Source organism: Dromaius novaehollandiae, chromosome 2, assembly GCF_036370855.1.
Source record: "Dromaius novaehollandiae isolate bDroNov1 chromosome 2, bDroNov1.hap1, whole genome shotgun sequence".
Classification (NCBI taxonomy): domain Eukaryota; kingdom Metazoa; phylum Chordata; class Aves; order Casuariiformes; family Dromaiidae; genus Dromaius; species Dromaius novaehollandiae.
In genome coordinates, this window is record NC_088099.1 from 17,894,385 (window position 1) to 17,914,958 (window position 20,574).

The following is a 20,574-nucleotide window of genomic DNA, read 5'->3' on the forward strand; positions in this document are numbered from 1 at the left end:
AATGCTTGTTCTCCCCTAGTCGGAGTTTAACATTTCTGCTGAGATGCTTATTCCTCATGTAATTTAATCTTTGATATCCATAAATCTAAAAACACATTGAAAAGAAATTATCTATCACTATGGCCATTTTACAGGAGAGACAGTGAGGCGAAGAGCCCTCTGAAAGTCACACTGTGACTGCATGGAGCAGATAATGTGGTGCTTCTGCCTTGCTCTTCTCCTGTCCCACAGACCAGGCTGCCTGCCTCTGAACCCCTTATCTCGTCAGTCCTTGGGAATTTATGGGGAGAAGTGAGATCACCAACAGGATTAACACCTGACAGCATACAGGAGCTCTGAAAAGGCCTACAGTAAATAGTGACAAGGTGGCAATGAATCCATGGTGGTTCCATGAGGGAATGAATATACAGAGCTGATACAGAGCAGCTGGGTTACTGCATCTGTCTTACACTACATAGTTGTGGCAAAGCTAATGTTTAAGACATGGCATGTCTGGAGCTGTATCTCACAAACTAACCAGAGATTTTCAAACAATGGTATGAGATAATTGCTGCTCATGAAGCCATATGTAAGGGCAGTGGAACAAAGACTAGATGCATCCAGTAATTATGAGAGACAGAAGGGTATATACATTTCCAGTGAAACTGCAGGTCTGCATTGGAAGTCAGCAAAAAGGGTTCAGGCTGGCTTAGCTGAGAAGCAGGGAGAGGCTGACTGGTTGGAAATAAAGTTGAATGGAGCAAACAGTGACAGTGCATTCACATCTGAGAAGGATTACAAGGGACAATTGCTAGTTCTTCAGTACGGAGAATAGAGACACTTGCAGATTGCCTGTTTCACAGTAGGGTCAAACACAATGAAGGAGGCAAGGAGCTCTATGATGGAAGAGCTTTTGAAGCAATTACTTTTACATTGATGCCTTGACGAACACCCTGGTGCGATTAGCTGCATGAGATAAAATGGGAGAGAGAGAAAGAGGAGAGAGAGAGAGAAAGAGAGAGGAAAAAGGGAGCAAAAGAAAGAGAGAGTGCGTAGGACTGGAAAGCTCAGAAAAAGCTCCAGAACAAAACCAAAGACTATTGAAAAGATAGAGCCATCTAGAAGCTGGCAAAAGAAACAAACAGAAAAGAAATCAACAGGCACCAGGAAACCGTGAGATGAGCTACAGTGCTTGCAGTAAGCATGGGAATGGAGGCAAAAATGAGAGATACAGAGCTGAGGGCCTGCCTGGACTGTATTCTATTGCAGTGATGAGTTATGGACACATCTGCCATGTCCTCCTACCTACCCATATCACTGGTCCATATGCATGTCAAACTTGTCTTGCATGAAAACTTCTGGCACATAGCAGAACTGGGCCTTCCATTTTTTTTCACAAGCTTTATAGCATTAGTGCCCAACACAGAAGGTGCTGCATAAATCCCTGCCCCAGCTGGCTCCCCTTGCTTGCTTGTACATGCGCAAACACAGCCCCTTGGGCTCCAAGGACTTCTGAATTCCCAAAGATGGTGCAGATCTCAGCTCAGAAATCATGGTGGGTTCAGCCACTGTGTTCACCCTCCAACCTGACTTGGCCTCAGTGCCCCAGGAGCCTCTCAAACATCCTCCCTAAAGGCACAGATGGTGGAATGGCAAGAAATCTGGAGAAAATTGTTTTTTTGAGTTGGGCTGTCTCACAAACAGCACACCACAGCTGTACTGTCACTATTGAGGCAAATACCAGAGGAATGCTGAGGTTCATACTCTGTGATTAGGCAGAGACCTTAATTTATGCTTGCCTATATCCGAACTATGCCTGCTACTCACAAGCGAGCCTACGAGCTTTTGTATGGGGAGCAAAAGAGAAGCAGATGCCATCAAAGCGATGTACTGACTTGATTCATTAAAACCAGCAGCTGCCACAAAGAGAGTTTCCTGCAAGACCACTAGTCAAACAGCATCCTCTTTCAAGCAGGCTTGATAGAAAGTGGAGATAAAGCCTTGCTTTGAATGTATTGCTCTGACTCAGCTTCCTCTTGCCGAACCATGGTGCGGTGAGTGCGTGAGGCTCTGCACGGAAGGGGGGTGGGGGCAGCGAGGAGGAGGAGGAGGAGGAGGAGGAGGAGGAGGAGGAGGAGGAGGAGAAGGAGGAGCAGGAGCAGCAGCAAGAGGAGGAGGAGGAGGAGGGGGAGGGAGCACAGCTGCTTCGCAATGCAAGGAAACCTGAGGGGAAACTCACCAGTTTTTGCACATTCCACTTTTCCCCTAGCCATAGCCGTGCTACAAGCACTTAGCCGCTTCGTGCCTTTCTCCATCTTCTTCTGCAATCTGATTCCCGAGATAGGGACGGAGAGCACGGCTTAGTGCTCACTTGCCACAGATGCAGCACTCCCTGCCTTCATCCGTGAAGGAGCTACAATGTGAGAGGGCAAGGTGCCCATTTATTCTCACTGGAAAATAAAACAACCTTAGAACTGCTCTTAAAGTTTCCCAGAGGCAATGGCTGGACATAGCCTATATTCACAGTAGCTAACTTTCCTCTTGCAAAAGAAAAAATCCAAACTAAAATAGCAACAAAAGACACATAACAATTTTTAAACCAAACTATTTGAAATGTAAGTAAATAAAATGAATCATTAAAACTACTGGCCTCTTTCTGGTCTGGCAATGACCATGAATCCTGATTGTTTCATTAATTGCATGATTTTTTCTCTGCGAGGTAGTTACAAGTCTCCCAGTTCAGAAAGGCAAGAAAGGTAGTGAGTTAAATGAATGTCTCTTTCTTCAGAAGGCATCAAAGAAGAATTTTTATAGCACATAATAAAAGGGGGATTTATTTGTGTAGTGTAACATATTATTATATTCTATTAAAAATACTTTCCAAATGTGTATTTCCATCCTGTTCCTGTGCTTCTACTAGATGTCTATTTATATCAATTTATACACCTCCAGAATCCTAAAATGCTGCTATTCTTACTTCAAAGACTTTTCTAAGCATGAGCTGGAGATTTTCATTTGGCATTTTACATCCCCTAGATTTTATTGCTTTTAAGTATCTTCAGAACACTAAAGAAATCTCTCTCTCAGCTTTTATTTGGTTGAAGCAAGCACCTGCAAGATAAACACAGAGTTATTTTTCCAGGAGACAGGCTTGTCATAATTTCAGCCAGACGGAATCTGTGTTTTATCTCACCTGATGCAATACCCCATATTAGTCTTAATTCACACTTCATTTCTAATAGCATGTAAGGCACCTTGAATGACTACTGGAAATCTTCTCTAACAGGCTGTACATTTTCGGATGAGATCCTTTGACTGAAATCAATGTGTTCTGGCTTTTGTAATGGTTTTACTCCTTGTTTCCAGCTACTATATACTTGGAAACACTCCTAAGTGCTTCTGACTATACAGCAGCTGTAGAAATGCAGTTCCACTGCAAGTGGTCCAGCCATAAACATTCTCCCTTGTGCCATTTGCCTTGTTTGCCACCCTAACCTACTCGTATCACATGTGCTTGCACAGTAGGTAGAATATTGCACCTGATGTGAGGCACCAGAGTCAGTCCCAGCATCTAACTGGCAGGGCTCTGGTGATGACAACAGTCTTCTGAGGAGTCCCACACTGAGGGCAGCTCACAGCGAGAGGGTAACACCTCCCCAGAAGGCGCCAGCCAAAGGCCCCTGCCATGTCCAGCATGGGCAAGACTCTCTCCCTCAGTGGCTGCATAGAAAAAGCATGTCCAAGCAGTCTTGAATTTCATCCACCTATGGAGGAGGAGGAGATGCTTCTAGATAATAAGAGCGCTTATGTACCATTTTTCACTCTCAACATGATCTACAAACATTACGAAGCCCTCGTGCCTCTATAGCATTATCTCGGTTTTGCAGGTGAAGAAATAATAAAGCAAAAATTCCATTCTTCATTCTGGATCAGAGGAGATCAGTGTTACAAATGGCAGCTGCTGCTTTAACTCCCAGTCCTGTACTGAGCCCAGGCCTTGTTATTCTTTTTGATGAAAGAGCTGTTGTTAAATGAGAAGTGTTGCCATTAAATGACAGCAGACTCGTTGTGCCAATAACAGTGTCAGTAAGAATGCACCTGTGGCACTCGCTTTCCTGGTCAGCTCTGATGTGTGATGAGTCCAGCAAGGAGAGAACCCTCCTAAACTTCATGGCACATTATGTAAATGTACTCCACTACTTTTCAAGATGTTTTCTTATTTTATTTCTCCCCTTTACAACTGATGCTTCGTGGAGCCAGTTTTGAAATGGAATCCTAGATTAAAAAAAAAAAAAAAAAAAAAAAAAAAAAAAAAAAAAAAAAAAGAAGGCCAGAGCCTCTAGAAAGGAGAATGAAGATCAAAAAATTTATTTTTGTACAACGAAAATACACATGGAATTTTTCTCTTATGATTAATTTGTGAAGCTGTGCTGGAAAATTGGGGAGGATCTCAGAAACTAATAGTGGAAAGCATCTGACACATTTGGGGAAATTTAGAGAAATTTTCCTTTGAGGACTTTCACTTCCAAAAAAATAGGGGATATTTGTCGACTCAGAATATTTTAATGTCTCCGTTCTGCACCACTAAAAATCAGACCTCTTGCAAGGAGGAAAGAAAAGTCAAAGCTATTTGTTTTTCAAATATGCTGCAGAAGATGGAATAAAATAAGGAATGCTTTTCTTCTTAGGCACATCATTACCCAGTACTGTTATAATTCTAAGAGTAGGAAGTCTCCATCAGCAATCCAGTTATTACACCTCTTTGTCTGCTCTGAAATGTCTGCATTTTAAAAATAATCTATGGCAGCCCTTTTAAATGATGAATTTTAGTCACTACACCATTGCCATTATTCTGTTGCATGCTTCCTTCACATTCAGGAGCACAGCAGAACTCTTCACACCTTTTTCCTGCCAGATGAGAAGAGATTTGGTTTTGGCCTGCTTGTGAATAGTGTAACTCCATGTCTTCTAATCTAAGATCTCCTTGTAATATGAGAAAGAATGGGATAGATTATACACTGCACAGTGAAAGGATGAAGGAACAATGTTATAATTCAGCTAAACAATCAAAAAAAAAAAAGTGGCAAAAGAAGTGACTGAGTTAAAGCTGTCCTGAAATTCTCTATTTTCAGTCCAAAGCTCTTTTTGCTTTTTTCTGATTTTCTTTTGTGATGAACTGATGTACAGTTATTTAGCCAGAATAGTGTTGCAAACAAAGATAATTTATTTTGTTTTCTAAAACTGCCACTTAAGGAGAAAGAGATAGCCTTTGCATGAAAACAGAGCCTGGCACTTAATGACTCCAGGCAAGGTGGCTTACTGCATGCCAACATACACAGTTTGCACAAAGTGCCCACTGGTAGTTGCATGACTAATTTTTGCTGGTGTGACATAGATGCATGTCACTAAATACTCACTGCAGACTGAATCTGTTACACATTAAGGTGAGTTTTCCATTCAGTATAAAAATAGGGAAATTATAGCAAAATTTTCAGTTTGACAACCAGTTTTGAATTTTACCTTGAGTCTTTTCTACTATAGCTGAAGCTAATGCAAAAATACTCTTATGGTTTATTTATACTATTAAAAAGGCTTAGTCACTTTGTTACTTTATATGTCAAAAATCTCAGGTTCAATAATTAGTGATCTAGAAAGGAGGAAATTGAAGAGCAGAGATAAAACACATTTGGTCTAGGCCTGTAAATACATCCAACATTATCCATCACAACTAAATATAGCCCTCTATAGCATAGGGTTTTGGTCACTAGCCTCCTGCTACAGCAAAGGTAGGTTCCACCAAAGGGTGATTTATCCCACCCTAAAATCAAGGCCTGCATAGAGATCCTAGCTGAATGAGTTTAGATGAAAAGCCAGTTTTGTCAAGGCCTATATGATGTATCCCACCTCTTTCCTAGAAGAGGCTGGGTTTTGAATCTTTAAAATCTGTTAGCACCACTATGCCTTTGCTCTAGAGTAGACTTAATTCTGGCACATAAATTCACAGGATAGGTTCAGTGCAGATAGCACTCTTTAGTCTAACCCTTAGAGAGCAAAGATTTAATGAAGACAGCAAGATCTTGAGCTGTGCCCATGGCAGGAAAAGCAAATTCTATATTTTTTCAATCTGTGAATGGTTAGTACTACATATATCTGGCTAGAGATTTTTTCCCACTCTGTTTCTATTAGGACCTTGGGATTTTTATCGCAAGTCTGACTGAAGGACTAATTTCAAGACAGAAGTCCAAGTATGGTACTGGACTTTATCTACTGAATAGCTTTATCAATAGAATAGAGAAAAACTCTTCTTAATTTCTGGAATCACCATGAAGCCTTAAAATGGTTAAGACTTTTGTAGCCTGACAGTTACACGTCTGAAGTGCCAGCATATTCATGTATTGGATCAGTTTCTCTCCCCATGTATTTGGCTCAGTGGATGGAGATGGCTAAGTGAGCTAACAGAATTTACTAGTGGCAGTTTATATAGCTCAACATGTATTGGTAGCACATAGTAGAACCATGCCCACAACTTCTTGCTCACATATAAGAAAATCCTATTTTGCAGAATGCTCTTTGGCTTTCATTGAACCCCGTCAATGTGTTTTACAAACCCATTTCAATTATTTTTCTGGAGATAACCTAAACCCGTCATAGCACATGGACATGATACAGTACACAATTGCTTTCTCTCTCTCTTAGTTTTTAAATTTATTTATGCATTCTGTTTGCTGGGTTTTTAATTGTAATTTTTTGTTTTGTTTAATCAAAACCTTATGCTGTATTTTCCATGTGATGGTGGAGGAATGTAATGTAATGTCATTGGATCAGACTTGTAGATTAAACATGCTATTCTAGCACAGACAGAAATAGAAATGTTTTCCATATATGGCCCAAGCTCTAAGCCTGGGAGCAGGAAAACAAACTGTATGGGAAGCAAGATTTCTGAAGTTACGGCACCAAACAAAACAGCATTACACTCACAAGAATTTTTTAGAGCAGTTAGTTACAAGATGCTGGAATTTCCATGCTGTTCTAGATTTTCTTTCTTGTCTCTAGAAATATCTATTTAATACATATTGTCAAATATTGTTAAACAAGCATTTATCCTCCTCTCCAGAGCTGAATCAGAAATGGTTTCCACTGAGACATGCTGCTTCACATTGTATTTAGAATAGAAGTTACCGAGCAGTTGGTGGTCTGATCACAGTCCTAAGTATTACTGTAGAGTCCTCCTTCACAAGAACTTTGAGGTATACTAGATACCTTCAAGGTGATATTAATACCAGTGCTACTTGAAACCGCAAGAAATTATTGCGGTTTGCAGTTTCATTCCAGGAACCAAACTCAGTCCAGATGTTCATTTCAGGTCTGCACAGTTTTTGAGCAAAATTCTTCAAAAATTGAGTTAATTCAGGGCTTTGTGACAAAAAAAGCAAGGAAATTTACGAAAAGAGGAAAGACCTGTCAGCTTTAGTCAAATTTCTGGTTTCTGTATGAGATACACATCCTGATACAACATATGTGTTAAAGAGCTGGAAACTACTAATGCGATGTTTGTATGAAGAAATAGTATCTTTTATTAGAACAACTGACATAGTTAGAAAAAGCCAGACAAGCTTGGGGCATACAAGCTCTTCATGAAGTTGGAAATAGAGACTGCAAATTTCAAAGCTTCTAATGGATGTGTTAAATGGCCAGACTGTGCCTGAGCAAAAAGGGTAAAAATTACCCCCACAAAAGGTCCTCCGGGGCAACACCATCAACACCCTGGATCCTATACACATTCCTCCCTGAAGGTAATACACTTCACCCCATGCTTGACCTTGTGGAAACAACCACTTCGCACTGGGATGAACCCACTCAAGGAATAGATACATCTCTTACCAACAGGAGAGCTATTCTCGTAAAACAATTGCTCTAACCTTACTGTCTGGACTGTCAAGAAAAAGCTAAACTGGTGAAACTCTTCCGGATATTAACAGTCATGGATTTTTTTGGTTATTTAGCTCAATATGATTCCCCCTTCTAATCTCCCTCTGGTTCATGATCTCCTGTTTTCCCTGGAGATAACCACGTTACTGCCTCTTCTTCTGCAATATCCCACTCCCTGCTCCATAGGAACAAACCACCTTTGCACTCAGGTGGTCCATTCAATTAACATATCTAGTGAAGCATGAAATGGTTGCTCTCAATTTTTATTGGAAGTTTGTTCTACAATACAATCAGCCTCATAGTGACAAATTTGGGTATATTTCTTCTTTAAGTGGATCATCTCATGAATCTCTGTGTTGACAGAAGAGCCCGCTAATATCGTATGAAGATGATTCTATAAAATGATCAGTCCATCTCTATCTTTCCTCTGAATAACTAAGCAGACTGAGCAGTTTAAAGCTTGCACTGTAAGGCATTGTCTCAGTCTTCCAATCTCTCTTTGCTACTTTCTGCATCCCACGAACACACCATAGTATTTCAAGATTTAATAGCAATAAGCATCAGCAAATGAGAGATTTCATCTTCCAGTTCTTCAAAATATTTATTTCTAATAACTGTTCTCCAACAGCTTCCTTAGTCATTAATAGACTGTAGTCATTTATCAACCTTATGTGGTAGTATTCCATTATCTTGCTCTTTGCTAATCAGAAAATAGCAGCAATTCTGAATGTTTTATCCTGTATCATTATCTCTTTCAAATAATGGTTGTATATCATTTTCCTTTTCCATGTTCTTTGTCATACTAGCTGTGTTGGCCCCACCTTGCCAATGTTTTCAGCTTCCCTGTTCAGTATTTTCTACTTTGGAACCTGTAATTTCTGCTCATTGGCATTTATTTTCAGGTGGAGGGTTATTTGCTATTTTATTTATAATTGTTGTTCTCAGTTCACCACTGAATCAGAATGGGCTTTTACTCAAAGTTGTCTTCTCTCTTGACTGTACAGTCGTGTTTGGCTTGGCCATATTAGCAGCTCCCTTTAAAAAATTCCCAGATTTCATTCACATTTTTCTATCTGCATTCTCCCCTACAGTATTTTCACGCATAATATTCCTCAGTTGGGTAAAGCCAGCCCTGCTGAAGCTCCAAATAGCTATAATACTAGTCAAGACCTTTGGTTGCCAGTGCTGAGTGTAATAACACCATGGCTGCTAGCATGGAGATGACCAGCAGCTTCCAGCCCCACAAAGTACGCATGGTGAGAAGACAGCTTCGGCTTGTGCTCATGGAGACAGGCCAAGCCAATTGCACTCTACAGACCCAAGAGGCTTTCCAAAGGAGAATCCTCCTTGGAGGACTGGAACTACAAAACTTGATAAGTACACTTGTAAAACTCTTGCAAAAAAAAGGGCTTTATACTGTCCAAAATTAGTCAGTGCTAAGCTAGAAAAAGGATGGTGAGTGAGAGAGTGGAGGTAATGGCTTGTGTTACTGTCCAGGAGACAGGTCAGGATCGTCCTGGTAGATATGGCTTTGTGCTATGGATGAGCTCTGTGCTGAGACTGAAACTTCCTAGTGTAGAAATACAGAGATGGAGACTGAAGGTGGATTCACCTTGCTGACTATCAGCCATGTCTGCCAGTACTTATACCTCAAGGAGGTGGAAAGCTTTGTCCTCCAAGGGATGGATCCCTCCCTTTCTTGTTCCCTCTCTAGCAGCACTTCGCATGGTCCACTAGGTGGGCTTTGTCCTTCAGACATGCTAGATGCTACTAAAGCTGAGGCAAAGTAATTTAAAAACCTCCTCCATTTTGCGTATGATTTTTAAAGATGTTCATGTTACGCCAGAGGAATTCAGCCCAGACCCTGAGCTTCACTGATGTGGGACAGGGGAAGGAGGTGACTTAAATCTGCCAGCAGAGAACCCTCTTCAGATAAGAACAAAGGCACAAAGCTCATTAGTTACAGCTCCCTTGTGCCATTCCTGAATAAATCATTTTCAGGCTCAGAGAGTGCCTTATTCTTTTTAAGCTGTAAATTTTTTTTTCTTACAAAGAACAGACACAAAAATAGTTTGTTTTCTTGGAAATTCATTTTTCCATTAATACACTGGTTAGGTGGAAGATGCTCAGTCCACCCCACAGGCACAGCATGTTTCACTTAATGATCATTAGCTAAGGGAATTAGGGACACAGTGAAATTCTGTTTGAAATTCTAGCAAGCAACTGTGGATTCTCCATTCCTGCTACAGCTCTGCAATGACAGACTGTGGAGTGCTATGGAGAGGAAAGAAGCTAAACCAGAGTGATCTCTTCACAAGCAAAATGTAGTAGTGCCTGCAATGAGTTAGGGACTGTACTTGCTGGTCTATAGATAGGACAAAGAACAGGAAATTTAGTTTCTATCAGGGTGGAATAAAAGCCTACAACAGTGATATTCTGGGTTATTCTGCAGAGAGATTCCAACAAAATTTTATGCAGAGTTATCACAATTCTGGCAAATCTAGGCATGAGCAAACATAGACTCATTAGCACAACATTACAAACCTCCAGGTCTGCGCAGGTCAAATGACTGGGTATGAATATTTCTGTCTAGCATTTTTATGTGATCTGAGGGCACACACTCACACTGTTCAAAATTTACTTTGTGATATAGTAAACTCTAAATACTTGAAACATTTTTAAGTTTCCTGAGGCTTGTCGGAGCCCTGTCCCATTTTATTGAGTAGCATGTTTAACTTTATGAGTCTATCAGATGAATTCTAAAGTAAATAATATTTGAACAAGATGAAGAACATAAAGTTGCAAAATAAAAAGCTTTTTGTATTACTCTGTACAAATACCCCAGAATTAGAGTGCTTGGAAACCTCTTAGAACTAAGTATGCATTTTTAAATAACGTAAGTTGTTCAGGCTGGAGTTACTGAATTCCAGCTTGACATTGAGCACTTAAAGAGTTTAGAGAATCCAGACTCTCTTATCAACTTGCAGACAAGGGCACTAAATGTCATGTGGGCTTCCTTTTGGCTTGTAGCCACAAGCTGCACATAGTATTTAATGTAGTCTCTGGTGCTTAATGTATTAGGAAAACCTGAAAACAAAGTGCCTGCCATTAGTAAAATTGGTGCTGTCTTTTGACATTGTACAGTGTGCATTTCTGAACTGGTATTTCTAAAAACTTTCTTAACAACAGAGGGGCTTTTTTTTGCCCGTAAATTTTCCTCAAAATACAGTAACTAGGAAAAATTTCAGTGAGTGTTCTGAAAGCAGGTGTTCTCATTTTCAAACCATACGCTTGCTATGTTGAATAAATACTCCACTTTGCTATGTTTTTTTTGCCTCACATTTTACCAGAGAATAATGAATGGACCATATGCATTACAGTAATGATTCTGGCATATCTTTTGTACATAGTAAAATATTTTAATTGTAGAGTTAAATTCACCATGACTTAATGCTTACACACAGGAAGTTAGGAAGGGAAGATGATAAACTCATTAAACCTGCTCATTATACTTTTTATTCATAGCAATTAATTTTTTGACAACATGCATAATATTATATAAAGGAAAGCATTACTCTGAAAATCTGTCTGTCAAAGATAGATAAATAAATATTTATAGAAGGACTGGTGTTAAAAGCTTCTGACAGATAACAGCCTATGCAAAAAGAAAGGAGGCCAGCTTAATTTCAGTAGTAGTGTTAGAATGCATCGGTAGAAAAAAAGGGTCAGAGATACCAACTAAATCATAAATCTCAAGAGAAAAAAAAATGCTATTCTTAATACCTCTCTGACCATGAACACTCCTCACAAACCTTTGAACTTCTAAAGTCTTTGTGAAAGTAATATTCCTGTTACTTCTTATACTACTTCTTACAAATCTTATATAGTATTACTTACAGTAATAGTCCAGTTGGCTTCCAGGAATCTTTTTGATATTTCTGTCCCCTCGTGGGCATGGTATTATCAAATGTGATCCATAATTTCTGCTCTGTGTTTATCCATGACCCCTGACTAGTGTCTCTTCCATCCAAACTGCTTCCCAAAATCCAGCCCTATTCTAGCACAAGAATAGGAGTTCTTTGCCTATCCTAAAATAATCCTCCATTCTAACCAAAGGGATCACAGAGGAGGAAAAAATAGCCAGTTTCGTGGGGAAGTAGAAAAGGGGGTACACACTGGGTACTGCTGCTGGTAAGAAACTTTTAGGCACACTTTTGAGTGTTTTCCCACACCTCAGCCTACGATGCCACCACCAGCCTGTGTGAGGGTTGCCCACAAGGACAAGGTGGCATTCACAGCGATGGTTGTAGTACACACCTCAGCAGACTGATGTGTTGCATGATACGGACAGACATCCGCGAGGAAGCGGAGAGATCTGTTGGGTCCCTTCTCTTGGGCTGGAATTTGGATTCAGGATACTAGAAGTAAGAGCTGCTGCTATGTTACCAATAATTATGAAACTATTCAGCATGCTGTATTTTAGCATAGAGGTGCTAACACAGCCAGCCTGACCACTGCACAGTGCTGTGACGCTACGTGAAGTACCAAAGCTGAAATGGAGTGGATGCTCCATGCCTCCCTGGGTCCCTGGTTCAACATTAATGTGCCAATGGGAACCAAAAGCCCCAGTTCAGAGGCTGCCAAAGCCTCCCTCAGTGCTTTGTGGGTCTCAAGACATCTGAGTTTCTCTAGAGGTGAGAGAGCAGCCTTTGGGATCCTGAAGGCTCACAGAGCTGGTGTAGTTCCTGTGCACAGCCCTGAGCTCATGGCCCACTGGGGAGGCAGCCCTGGACTCTTGGCTCAGCTGCCTCTGGGACACTGTGGCCCTGTGCTACATCCCTTTTCCTGACTAGCATTCCCCATCGATGGACTGCCTTGCTATCAGCCAGACAAAGGCATCTAAACTTCTCTACCTGTTGAGAGTAAAATAAAATAATATAAAATATAATAAAGCTCACAGGGGAAGCTAGTTTAAAGGGGAACTCATTCCATCCTAAAAGACAGTTCTTCCAAGACCTTTGACACTAAAAACCTGGACACAGTAACACACATTGAGTCTTATGTTGTGAGCTAAATTACAGGGTGAGTATGTAGCCATCAGCTACATCTTATGCAAGAAAGTGAGTAAATGTCTTCATTTACAAAACAGGCAAATTTGTAGGAAAATTGCATGTTCTGAAACTGATTTTGTTGAAAATGTGTATTTCCTTTCCACATATGGGTTTCTTACTTTCTTTTATGCATTTTGACATTATGTACACAAAAGGGCTTTAATTCAATTACTTCTCTCTGTATTAAATTATTCTGACATTGTTTATTCCATTACTACTTCTACAAATTTGAGGAGGGCTGAACACTGGTTTTAATTCTGTCTGTCAGTTTCTGATTCATTGCCATTGCAATGTACATCATTTGAAGTGGGAAATATTAGCAAAAGCTGGAAATTGCTCTAGGACATACTACTGGATGCACCCAGACTGACAGTCCAGAGAGAGAGGGGAAAAACAGTTACTCTGGCCACAAAAACATCCTGGTTCAAAGAAGATCTGCACATAACAATAGAAGTGAAACATTTAAATTTGAATATGAAAGGAAAGTTAATAACAACATGTAAGTTACAAAATGAAAGTACAGCCAACTGGTAAAACTGACAAAAGCTAAAGAAATTAATGAAATCAATGAAATTTCAGTCGCCAGTGGCATTCATAACACTGTATATAAAGAAAGTGTTAGGAATAAAGACAGCTCAAACAAAAGAAAGGGTCAGTGGATATTAATTGATACTCTTGTCTCTGGAACAAAGCAGGAGAATTGGTTCAGCTCATAGGATACACATGGACCAGAAAGCTGATCATCTTTCATACAGGAGGATTGAAGCCAGAATCTCCTAAAATTAAATGTTCTCAAATCAAAAGGACCAACCAACTTCATAGAGTTCTAAGGGCTGAGGAGTTACCGAAATGAATACTTTACCAGGAAACACATTGGCATTTCCCCTGGCTTTCATACACTCTTACTTTTCCAAGATTGAAAAAGGAGGAAAGGATCTACTCAGGAACATAATGCTGTTACACTGCTTCTTTACCCAAGCAAAATAATGGAACACATTCTCTATAAAAGAGGTTATGAGAGCAATATAGAATTAGCATAAGTGTAAGCAGTTTCATGGAGCATAGATCTTGTCAAACAAACCATTTCTTTTTTGGAAAAGATGACATTTCTTGTTGATAAAGACAACCAGGTTGCTTGATGCAGTTTATTTGAATTTCTCTAAAGTGTTTGGTTTGGTACCACACTAAATTTTAACTCCAATATTTATAAGAAATACATGGGCACACCCAAGATTAAAAATCTGGCTCACGGGCTCATCTCTTATGTTCTCTGCTATATTAGTATTTTAATCAATGTAGTGCTGTGGGCAACAGGTCTGGTAAAATTCACAAGAAGGTGAATTCCAAGCAGAAACTGGGAGGAGATTTGTGAAGAGCACGAGTAAGGCTACTAGTAGAATACCATCCCCAGGTCTGAGGTCTCCTTCCAGAAAGGATGCAGATATGAGGGATAGGGAGAGACCAGCACAGCTCACAGGATATCAGTGTACTTGCTTCGTGATGAAGAAGCTGCAAGGGGACTGGACCATGGCGTCTAGACACTCCTGCATGCTGAAAATACCTGACAGTGAGGAGAACATTTAATCCTGCTCACAGAAAGCATAGAAAAGCTAAGGGCTTCCTCACTCTGACTTCTACATAAGAATCAGTGATTGCCAGCAAAGAAGGGTAACTGAAACTTGGCATGCCTTACCAGCAGGATAGTAGTCTTATCAGCATCTGGAGTCTTTGAAATGAGATTTGGTTTAGGGGGTGTCTGTGTTAGAAACACACATGAAGTCAGCTGTTAGGAGAAACAAGCCTCTAGCCTGCATATACAGTAAACCAGACAGTCTGAGTGGTTACTTCAGGACATCACCTCTTTGAGTTGGTGAGTTGTTCTCTGAGTCCTGGTGGCTTTTATCACAAAAGCTATCACAGGCTGAGCTGTGGGTATAAATATGCACACTAATGAGATCTGAAATGTTTTATGCAAGAACTGAAAAAAATGTAACTCAATGTAAAGTATATATACCATACAGGCTAAAAATTACATACTGTTTTATTTGAGATTTTTTTACTTATGTGCTTAAATATTCTAATCTTGTGAATTACTGCAGAACCAGGAAATGTATGCAAATAGTTAACTTCAGAAGACATGTATGTACATGTCAAAATCTTTGTCAATTTTGTATTTAAATATAGCACATTAATAGCACAGGTCAACTTCATGTGCTCAAGACTGTATTGTTACAACCATTTTTTATGGCTACATCAAACAGTGATGATGGCACTAAAATAGGTGCTAAAAACTTATAGCAAAACTTGGACTAGCCATGCAAATATTATACACATTTTCACAGATCACATACTGTTACTGTTGAAAAATAGAACAAAATGGCATGTGAACGTAGCTGAAGCAAATAACAATAAATGAAATAGAGGACAATACGTGATGCAAACAATTTCCATGATTCTGGATTTTAAAGAACAGCTATCCTACACATCAAGCCTTGCATTTGCAAACAACAGTAGGATAAGGATCATTTCCTATTTTCTGGGACTGCTGTGTTTAACTTTTTCATTCCTATAGCAACATATGTGGTTTTCAAGGGTGCATTAAGCCTGGTCTTCTAATGCAAACAGAGCATATTTATACACCACAGATAAGCAAAAATAATCCTGCTACTCTTGTTCTGTGGGTCATCTCTAACACTCAGTAACAGATGGAATGCAAGAAAGGTAAGCTGACACAGATTTCAACATCTTTGCAGAGAGATACATCCAGATCTTACATATAGAGAGCATAAATAGCACTTAAACTTACAGCCAAACCCAGAAATATTTTTGGTGAAAAAATTCACTAGAATACAAAAGAAGTAAACGTTGGAATTTGAAGCATGTGAGAGTGAATGTATGCCGTTTGCCATGGAGAAAGCTGGAAAAGCTCACTGAAAGAATTCTACTCCATGCTGTCTAGTATGTCCTTTCCAAGAGTAATTTTTCATAGTGCTCTTTCATATTGGCACAAGAAGCCAGTTACACTGGGCCACTGCACAAATGTTTCTGGAATAAAGCAGTTGCCCTGTGTAAATACCTTCAGGAAAATAAAGTAAAACAGTGCTAGAACCAAACAGCTCAACTTCATATGCTTGTGGTCACAGTAATGTACTCAAATGGCATCCTGCTATCATATGGTCTCTCCTGTGAAACTCAAGAGCTATAAATTTGGCACGTTGAATCATACATAGGCATATACTCCTGTCTGAACATCGAAGCAAAAACAAAGTTTTTTAATTAGATAGTTTAGTTAGCTTATGATTTTCTGTTTGCCTATTTAATAGATTTTCACTCTTTTGCTTTAGACTTTAAAAATACCTGCTTTGGACCAGAAAAACTGCAACCAAATCCAAGCAGCGACTCTGTATAAATGACTGAAGATGTCGTCATCACTTTCTCACCTCGCATGTGCATGTGAGCCAGGTGGGGCTGCAGGGACTCTGCGGCACGGCCGGATCGGCTCTCTGTGGGGCGCTGGCCAGGCTGGGCTGCCTCTTGGCCCCTGACCTGCCGGCCGACCTGCCCAGGGCTGTTCTGCGCGAGCAACGCCTGGGGGGAGAAAGACCTCCAGCACTGGGCCCTTTGCAGCACCAGAACGGAGCTATTGTGGAACGAGAGAGCGAGACCTGCTGCTGGTCTGCCGCTGCTGGGCCAGCTGGCTACAGCACCGATGGTCACAAATCTGAGACCAGAAGCCAGTAAGAGCCTAAACTTCCACTCACTTTAATATGCCATGATTTTGCTCACATCATTTTAATGCTAACAAATGTAGTCAGCATTTCTTCTTCCTTTTCTGTCTTTAACAACATTTAAAATAGGTACATCCCTGCTGTTTCAGTCACATAAGATTCATTTCAGGTCTCAAAGCTTCATAAAGAACTATTAAGTACTAAATCAAGTATTAAAATCATATTTCTCAGCCAGAATTTGCAAATGTATAACATTTAATAACTTAAGAACTCTTTATTTCCTCTTATTGACTTTCTGTTTTCTTTAGTTGTGGGATTTAATTAACAAGAGCACAGTAAAAGTGAAATGGTAGCCATTACTTAGGCAGCACTAGCAAAACAGTCACCCTGAAGTGACATTTAAACTGCTTTACTTTCTCCTTGTGAAGCAGAAAACAACTGTTAACAGAGCAGCATTAACATCACAGAAAGCTCTATTTTTTAAGGTACCTCTTGGTGTCACTTGATTGTTTTCAGTGTTAGCTGGAAACAGTTGGGAATAAGTATAAGAAGTTGAGAAATCACATCTTACTAATTTTATGATCACGCTGCCTGTGTGCAAAGCTGTGCAGCATACATTTAGATTAGTGTGAAAGATAACTGTTACTCTAGTCTCAGTCTCGCATTATTTTCAAATAGCTTATTTAATTACTCTTTATGGTATGTTCTGCCAGGGTAAGTGACCTTAACTAACAATCAGTTATTTTTTAAATAAATTTACTACCACATTTAATTAACTCTTTGTAATACTGTATTTGAAGTGACTGAATAGTTTACCCGGCTCCTGCTAACATATTTTTCTCCAAATAAGAAGGTGAAGGAGTGTGTATTAAGTCTAATTGTCATACTGGGGCAAAAAGTTGAAGAGCAGTTTATCCATCAAATCAAAGTTCAAAGCCCAGCGTGTTAATACAGACTTAGTGTTTAGAGAAACTATGTGAGCCGGTCTTGAGAGGGACAAACACTAAGCTGCTTCATCGATGTTTGCTTTGTTTGATGTACATTTTTAATCTAAATGGGAAAGTTTTGCCTTCCTCTGTGATGTGGCTGGTGCGACCTCATCCCTGGAGGGGCAGAGTGAGTAATTGCCGTCCTATGCCCAGAAAATGTTTATTTTACAATAAAAATAAAACAAGTCTGATTGATAGAAGAAAACCGTTCCCCCAACGCCACTGCTAAGCCTTCCACTGGCTGAAATGATTCTCAGCAATTATCTTCTGCTCTCCAAAACCAGACAGTGTGGCTTTTTCTCTCTTAATTCAGTTCAGCATTCAGCTTTGATTTTGGAAATCCTATCATCATCATGGCTTGTAAAGTGAGCACAAAAGTGAGCAAAGTGTGCTTTGAATTAGAGAATTACAGAGAAATGCTGCTAGTTAAGAACAATGTAGGCTTGTGATCTTTTTATCTTTTGTAGCTAGATCCCCAGCAACAGCTAAAGCATGTTCAGAGAGTGGAAACAAAGGTGATTTTAACCCTTTGGAGCCACCTCTCATAACACGGGCCTGCAGGGGAGGTCTGGGAGCCAGAGCTCGCTGCAGCTTGCCTCAATTCTGATCATGCTCCCTTTTCTTTCCAGCATGGAAACATTCTCCATTGATCATATCTGCTGGATTTCCTGTTGTTTTGCACCTCCAAGAGATTCCTCATAAAGCTGGACATCTTTATCATCAGCCTGCTCTCCTCTCAGTCCTGAAAGGCACAGAGGTGGCCTGCATGAACACATGGCAAGAGGGAAGACCAGGTCTTGGGCCTCTGAAATATTATTCTTGAACAGCCTCACATCAGAAAAATCACCTAGTAGTGCTTCCCACTGTGTCAATCCACAGTCAAACAGTTCATGGACTTGGACCGTACATGTCCAAAATAGTAATACAACCAAAATAAACCTGTACTTTTTACGATCAAGATATTGCATTGGCAACTGCAGCAGAAAAACATATCTAGAGAGATTTTCAATTCTCTTAGAGTTAAAAAATTGAGAGATAAATGACTAGGGAATCATTTCTCTAAATATGAGTTTGAGTGAATGAAATGGGAAAGAAATCAAATGTTGAAATACGAATTCACAGAAAAAAGGGAATATACTTTCATGAAATTAAAAGTTGGACTTCACAACATGCAAAGTCCACTCAGTTCCTCCTTTGATGCTTCCCCATCACTGTGTAGACCAGGGAGTTGTCTGCTCCCTGACAGGGTAGACCCCAAGCACTAACCTTTCCTAGCAGGCCTTGCACCTTTTCACAAACTCCAGTGACTCCACGCCATGGACACTGAGGAATCCCCCCTTCCACATACCCAATGATCTCAGCTCTTATTTTCAGCTAAACTATTTCCTCGCTGCCAAGTCTGCCTTGTGCTACCTATTGTGTCCCAAAATAAAAGTTTTTTTCCTCCTGTTACTGGGTTCTCCCCATTCATTTTAGCCAGGAAGTAATATTAGTCTCTAAATCTGAAGAGAGCAAACTGAAAGATTCCTGAAGAAATAACAAAACTGATCCTACAATACACTGATAGAGCCTGTGATCAAATTAAGCCCTAACAAACATTTCAGAGACGCTTGAAAGCATGTCTATGTCTGACTCTTTTTTTCAGTTAGTCCAATAAAAGAAACTTGACTATGCAGATAAAGCCTGTGCACAATACTGGATTTTAAAGCTCAGTCAGCCCAGCCTTTTTCTATACAAAGAAATGCTAAAACCCATCATTATTCAGTTGTAGTGGCACTCACACTAACTGTTAATTGCTCTTATTGCTGAAGCTAACAAACATTTGTTCATCAAAGATTGCTCAGCCAATCTGCTCCCAGACTTTTTCTTTTTGCAGTTAGAACTGTGTCCTCTAAAAATAAGAAACTTTTAAGTGGAAAGTACAAATACAAATATGTGTGTATCTGTAGGCTGTGCACTGTGTGAGATACATATGTATGAAACAATGAATACCCATTTACTGATGTGGTATACAATGTTAGCTCAGGCAAAACCAAGACAGCATAGATATTGGTTTGTACCTGTGCCATGGACCATGTGCCGCAGGGCTCCCTGAGGCTGCCCTGCTCTCCATGGAGATTCATGCAAATTCATATTTATACAGATCCAGTTAGGGATGGTAACAGCCTCACTCCGATTTGGGAGACTCGCAAGAAACTTTAACATTCATCCCAGCCACACGTACTGCACTAGCCAGGGTTACTGGCATAGGCCAAAACCTTCTTCGCCCCTGGAAACATCTGTGGCTAGACCCAGGTGTTGACACTATTCGCTGCAGAGCATTGGTGGGTGCCATCCCAGTCCACAGGCTGAACCAGCCTGCGTGGTGAGGCAGCTCTGTGTCCTCACACTGAAGGAGCTTGGCCCATTTCGCCATTTGATCTTCATACAGCAGCACAAGGACTGATTGCTCAGGTTACACGGAAATGAAGCAGCAAAGAACACTGTGTCACCATCTCTCAGAAGCTGATTTAACACCAAAAACCTAAGAGGTCATCTGAGACTGTTTCATGCACCTGCAAGTCCCTCTGCACTTTCTCTTAAGTAAGATTAAGCTCTTCTAGCAAAGGACTTAGACAGCTTCTCTGTCTGACACTGGGATGCCATTATGCCACATACAGGACACAAAAATTAGAGGATCATCTGGACAGTCAGGACTGGGGTGGGTTCTGTCACATCCGCACTGCAAAGATGGATGTACTTTGCCACAATCTAATAAGCAAAATCAATCAAGCTGTCAAGCTTCCCCCTCCCAAATTATACTCTGGTCTTATCTGAAGGCTCTAAAACGAATGTTAG

The 20,574-nt window shown here is 40.2% G+C and overlaps 1 long non-coding RNA gene across 1 annotated transcript; it reads left to right on the plus strand.

Annotated features, from left to right (window-relative positions):
- The first annotated feature begins 1,702 nt into the window (after nucleotides 1-1,702).
- Nucleotides 1,703-19,188, plus strand: LOC112984069 (uncharacterized). Its single transcript, XR_003259394.2, has 3 exons — nucleotides 1,703-2,033; nucleotides 16,364-16,756; nucleotides 18,366-19,188. It is a non-coding gene; the product is annotated as an uncharacterized LOC112984069 (long non-coding RNA).
- The last annotated feature ends 1,386 nt before the right edge of the window (nucleotides 19,189-20,574 follow it).